Genomic DNA, 7,965 nt, shown 5'->3' on the forward strand with positions numbered 1-7,965 from the left:
ATTTATTAAATAAATAAAACCCCTCAACAAACAGCGTGTGCAGTGTTCTGATCCAAATGTCATCGTGGTAAACTACTATGCCAAAGATTAAACAGTGCATATTAGTGCTACTGTAGCTGTTGTCTTTATCTTCCAGCAACTGTTTTACTTCTTTTCTGTTACCTTGCAGAAGAGCTTCAAGTAAAATCCTGCCACTTTAGAAGCAGTGATATAATCTGCTCCCTCGGTGCAGAAAATACGGCATGTTCTGGCTTGCGCTTTTTAAGGGAGAAAACAATTGCATAAAAGTTGTGCCATTCAGTGCAGCGATGCTTAGTGTGCAGCCTACAAAGTGTGACCTGTGGCATTACAGATGCAGCACACATCCCCTCCCTCCTCTGCTGCCACAGGATGAAGACAGGAGGTCTTTCTGCCTTAGCTGAAATAAACAGCTTCTGTACATCTGCCAAGAACATACAAATAAATATCATTATGTTGCTTGTAAGTTGCTTGTAATACCCAAAGTAACAACAAACACCTTGCAGAGGTGAGTTTCTGGTAGGTTTCCAGGGGTGTTCCCTCAGTTTTGCAGAGCTGAGGTGTTCCTCTTTGAGGATAAGGCAAATTTTAGATACTTACAGGTGGAGGGAAACAAAATGAAGTGTTTGGTGGTGGTGATGCTTTTAACACTGACCTGTGGCTCTAGATTTATTTCTTCACGATCAAACACCTCTACCTTCATATCACGTCAGCACAAATGATGACTACACAGCATCTTGTGGAATCAGATGGACCATTTCTCCTACGGAATGGACGGATGCAGTGAAGTGCTCCTTTCTCTGCGAGCTGGTATTATCAGAGTACATTTTGTTAAATTAATTTTCTGCTTAATATTTGTAAGGTTCAATTAACAGTGTGTTGTTTTAAATATTTTGATGATCAAACTCCACATATCCAGGTGCTTGGGTTTTTGCTTGCAGTGGAAGTGCTGTGCAAGGAACATGCGTTTGGCTGGATTGTGAGAAACACGGAAGATTGTGCAAGTAAGTTTAAGTCCTTACATGTTTGCTGAATGTGTCTCATGTGCTTGCTGAACATCCCTATACCCATGATAATTAATGCAGTCTAGAGTGTGAGGGCATAATCCTTTTTGCCTGTCTGTATTATGCTCTTTTCATAAAGTACTGATTCATAGCCAGAATTTTGGGTCTTCTCTGGAGTGTTCTGTGCCATTGAAATGAAGACCACAGCTGACAACTTTGTTACTCTGTCACAGCAGAACTCTATGATAACCTTTAAACTTCACTGAGTATGAAACCATTTTCTCAGGAGTGGGTCTGAAATAGTGGAAAGAGCAATTTCTTTTCCTTTTTCTCCTCTATATGAATGTGCAGTGATTTAATGTATGTCCTTATATCCTTCTGAAACCAATTTTTCCATGCTCATCCTTCTGGAAAGAGAAAGGACAAGATAGAGAGGGAGAGAAGCAGAAGAGATGTCGCCAGTTACTCTGCTGTAAGGCACCAAGGTACTACTGTGGTAAATTCAGTGTAAGAAAACACAAAGAACAGTATCAACTGGTGTGAGCACATTTATGAAATGTCTCAGTTACACCAACTTGGGAGGATGGTGACCACTGTGGATGATCAGTTCAGAAATCAAAATAATTTAATAAATGCCAATGTGAAAATAAATTAAAACACTAGTCAATTTCTTGCAGAAATCAAGGTAGGTAGTTATAGGGGGTTTGCAGAGAATCACTAACAAAATAGCAACAGACAGCACAGTCTTTCGCAAAATGCAATGCTCTCTTAGGATTTATCAATAGGTGGCATATGTAAGTCATAGAGAAAGATGTAAAGATGACTCCACTAAGTGCCTGTGAGGCCTCAGCTGCAGTATCGCCTTCGGTTTCATGGTTCTGCTGGAAAATAATGTACAGTATGGGGCAAGAAAAAAAAATAAAAGATGCAGAATTTGTGTATTGGAAAAGGTGAAAGAAGGGAGGATTTTGAACTGGAAAAACATTTATTTTAGAGGGAGCTGGATACATTTTTTCATTGTGTAAAATGTCAGAAGAGGGTTGATCAACTTTTTGAAGGCTGAGGGAAAGATGAGATAAATTGGATCTGTACTGAAGGAAGATGTCTTGGACTGGATATTAGGAGGGTGAGAGGATGATTTAAATTGGGTATGAGGAGAGTGGGGGGAGGTGCAACAACAGCTTTTACGTTGTTACAGTGAAATACCAGAACAAACTACTTAGGAAATTTGGGTATCTGCTTCACAGAGGGTTTCTAAGAACAGGTTAGACAAACATCTGTTGGGGATTGTCTGGGGCTACTTTATCCTGTCTTTGTGCAGCCAGGGACGACCAGATGGTCTCTTCAGATCCTTCAGTCCTCTTCCTAGAAGTTTACCAAGCAGGGAGGGAAATGGACCTGAGTTTAATGAGAAAATGGTATCATCCTATTAGTTGATCCTCTTAAATAATAGAAAATGAATCAAGAGAGAAACCGCATCTAACTTAACTATATAAGTCAACATTTTATTTTTCATTGTTGTTGACTTGCAATGTTATGAAGCTTTAATAAAAAACAAAACAACATGGAAAAGTTATAAAACTGAATACATTTAAGGTGTTCCTTACTGCATTTGTAGCGTGACAGTTTCAAGAAACAATTTTAAACACATCTTTTTCTCAGTGAATGTAAGTAGCAAAAATAAGAAGTTCATAAGTATTTTTCAGGGATATAAAAAATGTGTGTTTGGCCATGGGTTTTAAATTGCCTCTCATTTTAAAACAAGAAATGACTACATGTGTAGGTATTTCTGACTGGACCTGAGAATGTCACACCTGGGTGCTCCTTGCATGTGCAAACCCAGGGAATGATGGTGACAGATCACTTTTGCTCCCCACTTCACAGGAGGGACAAGTTGATCAGTACCTGCTCAGAAAAATCTATCTTCAAGGAAAGCTGAATGGAAATGTGGAAGTCAGTGTGTCTTGCTTCCTCGGCAGGTGAACAATCTGGCTGCAGTGGTGTTTCCCTCCCTCCCCCGGGCTCTCTTGGGAAGTTCCAGTGAAATATAGCTGCTGTGGAAAGTCCTGCTCACAGCGAGGAGACGTGACCTCTCGGCAAGTCAGATCCAATTTTACAGGCTGCTCTGAGTCAGGGTGGAGCCCGTGAGCTGAACTTTGTGTGTAAGAAGGAAGTGATGTTGGTGGCAGCTTGTGTTGCTAAGCAGATGAGTTGCCGTATTTTAATGTCAGCTGATAGTTCTGTCGGGTGTGTGACTTCATTCTTAGATATGATGCCTTCCATTTATTAAGGACAAAGGTCAGAAATTGTCAGTGCTGTGATAGCTGTGTCTCTCCATATAAGAAGAGGCATGTTCTACTGAGCCGTCAAAGATGGAAATGGGAGTCCTTAGTGCTGCTTCTGCATGATGAAAACAAAACCGACCGTGAAACTGTCAGTTCATGTCACGGTCCAAGAGCTGGCATCCTCACAAGCAGGGCTGTTGTGGAGTAGGTCGGTTCCCCGGTGTTGCTCCTTTTTTATCAGATCTCGCTACTGTTCCTGATTAAAGAGATGGCCTGTCTAACTGCACGTCTTGTGTCCAGCAGTAATGGGAACTGGAGGGCTGAGGTGAGCAGTCAGGCACTGGCCTGTTAAATCAGAATTTAGATGAAAAGCTAAGTGATCCTCCCTCTTTGGTAAACTGAGTAGTGAGTCTGTCTGGGAAGGACAGTGAGTTGTTTATCACCTCTGTGCTGCTGGCACCCCGGTGGGCACTGTCTTCAGCTGTCCAGATCATCACGGGTAAGTGGCAGTACCCAGGCAGTGTTGCTGAGAGACTTGAGGGGAAAGTGCAGGCAGCTTTGGGCCAGCTGCCTACAACTGCATGTGTACCCTTGCAACACGCAGTGACGAGCCACGGTGTGCTGTCTCAGGTGGCATTTTCACTTATTCCCCCTTCAAAGTCTTTGGTTACATCCTTAAGTTGGCCCGGAGTGCTGTAGTTTTTGTTGTCCTTGTTCTGAGAGGTGTTGCCACCTCAGAAGACTTCCACAGAAAAGAATGAATTTTGAGAGTAATATTAATGATTGTTATCGGACTCTCGAGGGTGAGACAGTGGGGAATTCTGATGTCCCTTGGAGATCTGTACCCCTATAAGGCCTGGGAGGAGAGTGGCGAGTGGACACGAGCTGCAGGAGCAGCTTTTCTGCTTTTCTGGTTCAGTTCCTCCGTTAAGGAGCAACCTGCCACAGAAGTGGCTGCTTGGGTCAGTTCCAGCTTTTGTCACTCTGGCTGGCTTGAGTTTCAGAAAAAAAAAACAAAACCCACAACAAAAAACAACCCACACAACTGTCTACCCTTGCTTGCCCTCTGTTCCCTTAGCTTGCTGGTGCCACAGGGTGGCTCCTTGTAGCACTTGTATTTCTGACGCTTTTAGCTTCTCAGCTGAAATCGTTAAGGTTGTTCTTTCTGATACGAGTCCCCTGCTTCCTGGTATTAACCAAAATCCATGTGCTCTCAGTGTTTCGGTGTGCTGTATGTTGGTGAAAAGTTTCTTCTAAAAAAGGAATATTACAGTCTCTGCCCTTTTGGCCACTTCATCCCCTGAGTCTCGTGTGCTTCCATTGCTGGCCAATTTTTGAGAAACTTTGAGTAAAACTTTCACTTGTGAAAGAAAGAGAAACTGTCTTTTTCGCTTCTTCTCTGTTTGGCTGAAACAACGTTCAGAGATGAATAGAACAAGAGTGTGTGTTGGAGTCGTGCAATTTCGGAGCCACTTCCCACCAATCGTGGGACAAAACAGGATGCCTTAGCTCATCCAAGGCTGTGAAATTTCATCCCAAATGCCAGATTTGAAATACCAGCCACTCCAAGCACAAATTGGGCTCCTGGTGCAGTTTCCCGTCTTTCCTTGCACAAGCAGAAGTAAAAGAAAGGCTATGATCTGAGAAGTTGTTGAGGTTTGGGTACATCTGTACAGAATTTCCTTGGGAGCTGCAAGTTCCTTCATCAAAGCAAAAAAGACTGTTGGAAGAAGCCATCTGGAGGGTGTGGCACAAGCACAGCTACTTTCTGTCAGAACTGATGCGTGGTTTGGACCATCGCAGTGCTGAGCAGGTGAGGAACAAGATGCACTTCACAGAGCATTTCTCAAGCAGGGTGGGTTGCTCCGATCTGTCTGTGCAAAGTCCTCAGTATGAGCAGCTCTCAAACAAGCCAAAAATACCTGGACTGGGTTGTCAGAAATGAGGCACAGGCTGCTGGGACCTTGTGGCCCGAAGGCCTGTCTGTGCACAGTGTCAGCATGGTCAGGTGTCATCTGCTGCCCTCGGAAGTGACGATGTCTAGACCTTCAGATCTCATTTCACTATACCTGCCCTTTAAAACAGATGCTGGTTCTTCAAAGTCTGCTGGCTAAATAACCTTCCTTTGTATTTTCATGTGATACTAAATAATTTGCATTTTGTGATACTGATATTCTAAAACAGATGTAAATGCTGCTTGGTAACCTCTGTGCTGTATTTTTATGGAGTGCATTAACTTATCTCCCCATAATTATGCCTGTCATGCCCAGTGACTTGCTCAGCTTTGTACAAACTATCCCCACCTTGAAAGTTTACCTAGCTAAGTGAAGTGTAGCAATTCGTTGGGGTTTTGTTGGTACACATACCCTTGCTCTGCAACTGCTGTTGAAATTCTCAGCCATTAATGCAAATTCTTTCTAATCTGCCAGCCAAATGGCTGCCTGCATCATCAGATGGATTACTTTGTCCCAACAGCACACAAAGGGTTGGGTAGCTACAAGTGAATTTTCATCCCTGTCATCTCTTGAATATTTTAATAAGCTGTTACCAATAAGGTTAATCATGAAGACTTCCATTTCCTCACTCTCTTACAGAGATGCAAAGTGCTTGCTGGCAACTTGGGAAGTTACAGCTTTCTCTTTGGGGACTGGCTGAAGCACGAGTTGAAGTTTCAAAACTTTTCCCCCTGTAGCAGCTGTGCAATGATGTATTTCATCCATGTCTGCTGCTACTGTCGAGTGTGCATGTGTGTGAACACGAGCCAGCCACAGCAGGGCCGTGTCCCACCTTGCAACCGTGAAACCCCTGCAGCACTTTTCCTAACTCCCTGTTTCCTGTTGTAGCTGAGGAGTTGGAGAGAGGTGAAGTTTCTGTGAAAGTGCCGTTTGCAGATTCTCTTTCTCCTAATGCTGGAAAACGTTGGGAGACTCCCTTCATGTTTTTATTACCTGAGTAGTAATGAGTAGTACCCTGATTTCGTAGGCCATGGCCTGAGGATGATGTGTGGGACCTGGAGAGCTGTTGCTGTGCTGTCAGCACGAGGCATCCCCTAGAGACTTGGGTCTTTTTCGTCATGGAATAAAAAATTTAACCAAGTACCTATGCATGTTCCCCCCTGTTGCTAGTGCCATGCTAATACACTTTTTTTAAGGAAATGCTGCATTTCTTTGATTGCCTCGTGCTGTCACCACGATATTCTCCACACACTTTTCATGCTGAGAAACTTTGCAGTTCGATTTCAACAAGAAACTGAAACAAGTTTCTAGGGGGAGCAGTGAGGCTGCTGGCAGTCGGTCTCAGAATGAGTTCCTCTTGCCTCTAAACCTTGGAGAACTCAGATCTTTGAAAGCAAGGGGAGTTCCAGGTGAGTTTATGCTACACCAGGGTGCTTGGCTGCCTGATTAGAGGTGCAGTTAAACGATAGGCACAGAAAAACAGACTTGTGGGTTGGTGCTTCTAGGCTGTTTACTCTCTGGTCTGTCAACATACTGCAAGAGAAAACTGAAACTGACTACATTTAGTAACTTGGGAGGATACCTCTGTGTAGGTGTTGTTTCCCCCCCCTCCCCACAAAGTAGAGAAATGCACATTAAAAATAGAACGATCATAAAATGAGCAGATTTGGTGAAGGCAGACCCAGGGCACACGCTGCTCCTAAGTTGTTTATTAAAATGCTATTTCCACTTGCTATTTTTAACTTCATGGAAGACCACGGCGAAGAACAGGGCACGCATTACACCGTGCCATCACGTGCTGTCAGGTTCTCAGCACGTTCTTCAGTCGAAGCACGGGACGGTGTCCCCCCCCGGCTGCCGGCCCCTCTCTGTGACTGCGCGGGCCTGGCTGCGGTGACGCCTCTCCATCCACCCCTTCTCCCGTCAAGGTGCTTTCCCCCTAAACCCCAGGGAGACCGAGTGGGCCAGACGTGAACGCCACGATGTGGAAGAGCTTCAGACTTCCGCCGGAGAAGCCCGAGACGTTCCTGTGGCCGTAGCCAGCCCGCCCGGCCGCAGCACCAACATGGACGTCTGGATCGACGGAGCCAACGACCCCAGGTGCAGGAGGAGCTGCTGACATCCACGTTGCCCAGGCTCAGCTCCTGGCTCGCTGTGTGCTAAGAAAGCACAGAAGACAAAGCTGCCCGGGGTTCAGGGAAGACACCTTCTCTCCCAGCCGCAGGGGAGGAGTGAGGTGGGAGCCCCCAGAAGGGGCGGTGGGAGGGGGAGGGTGGCCCTGCTCTGCAGCACATGACATTGTTTTCCTTTCTCCGACCTGCAGCAAACAACGATGGTGAGAAGTTATCTGATCAAATGACCGGCTGAAAATTCCTGTAACGCGGTACCTTTACTCTGAGTTCACATTTTAATTAATCTCTTTATACTTTAAAGACGCTTATTTAGTTTCCAGAGCGATGCAGGGAAGACCGTTAAGCGTGCGACTGGTAATCACTTTTTTTTTTTTTTTTTTTTTGGGTGGGATTCGTCTAATTTACTTACGGAATGAGGTCGTTTCGGTTCGTATCAGGAATTTGCATGTATCGCTCTACGCACACGACGGCAGGAGGGCTCGGCAGCCGCCCCGCTCCCGGGGCAGAGCGGGACTGGGCCGCGCCCGCGGGCGGGCAGCGCTTCATGGCCGCGTCTCGGGACAAAGTCCGC

The sequence above is a fragment of the Chaetura pelagica genome, unplaced genomic scaffold (genome assembly GCF_000747805.2).
Source record: "Chaetura pelagica isolate M959 unplaced genomic scaffold, ChaPel_1.0 scaffold83, whole genome shotgun sequence".
NCBI lineage: Eukaryota > Metazoa > Chordata > Aves > Apodiformes > Apodidae > Chaetura > Chaetura pelagica.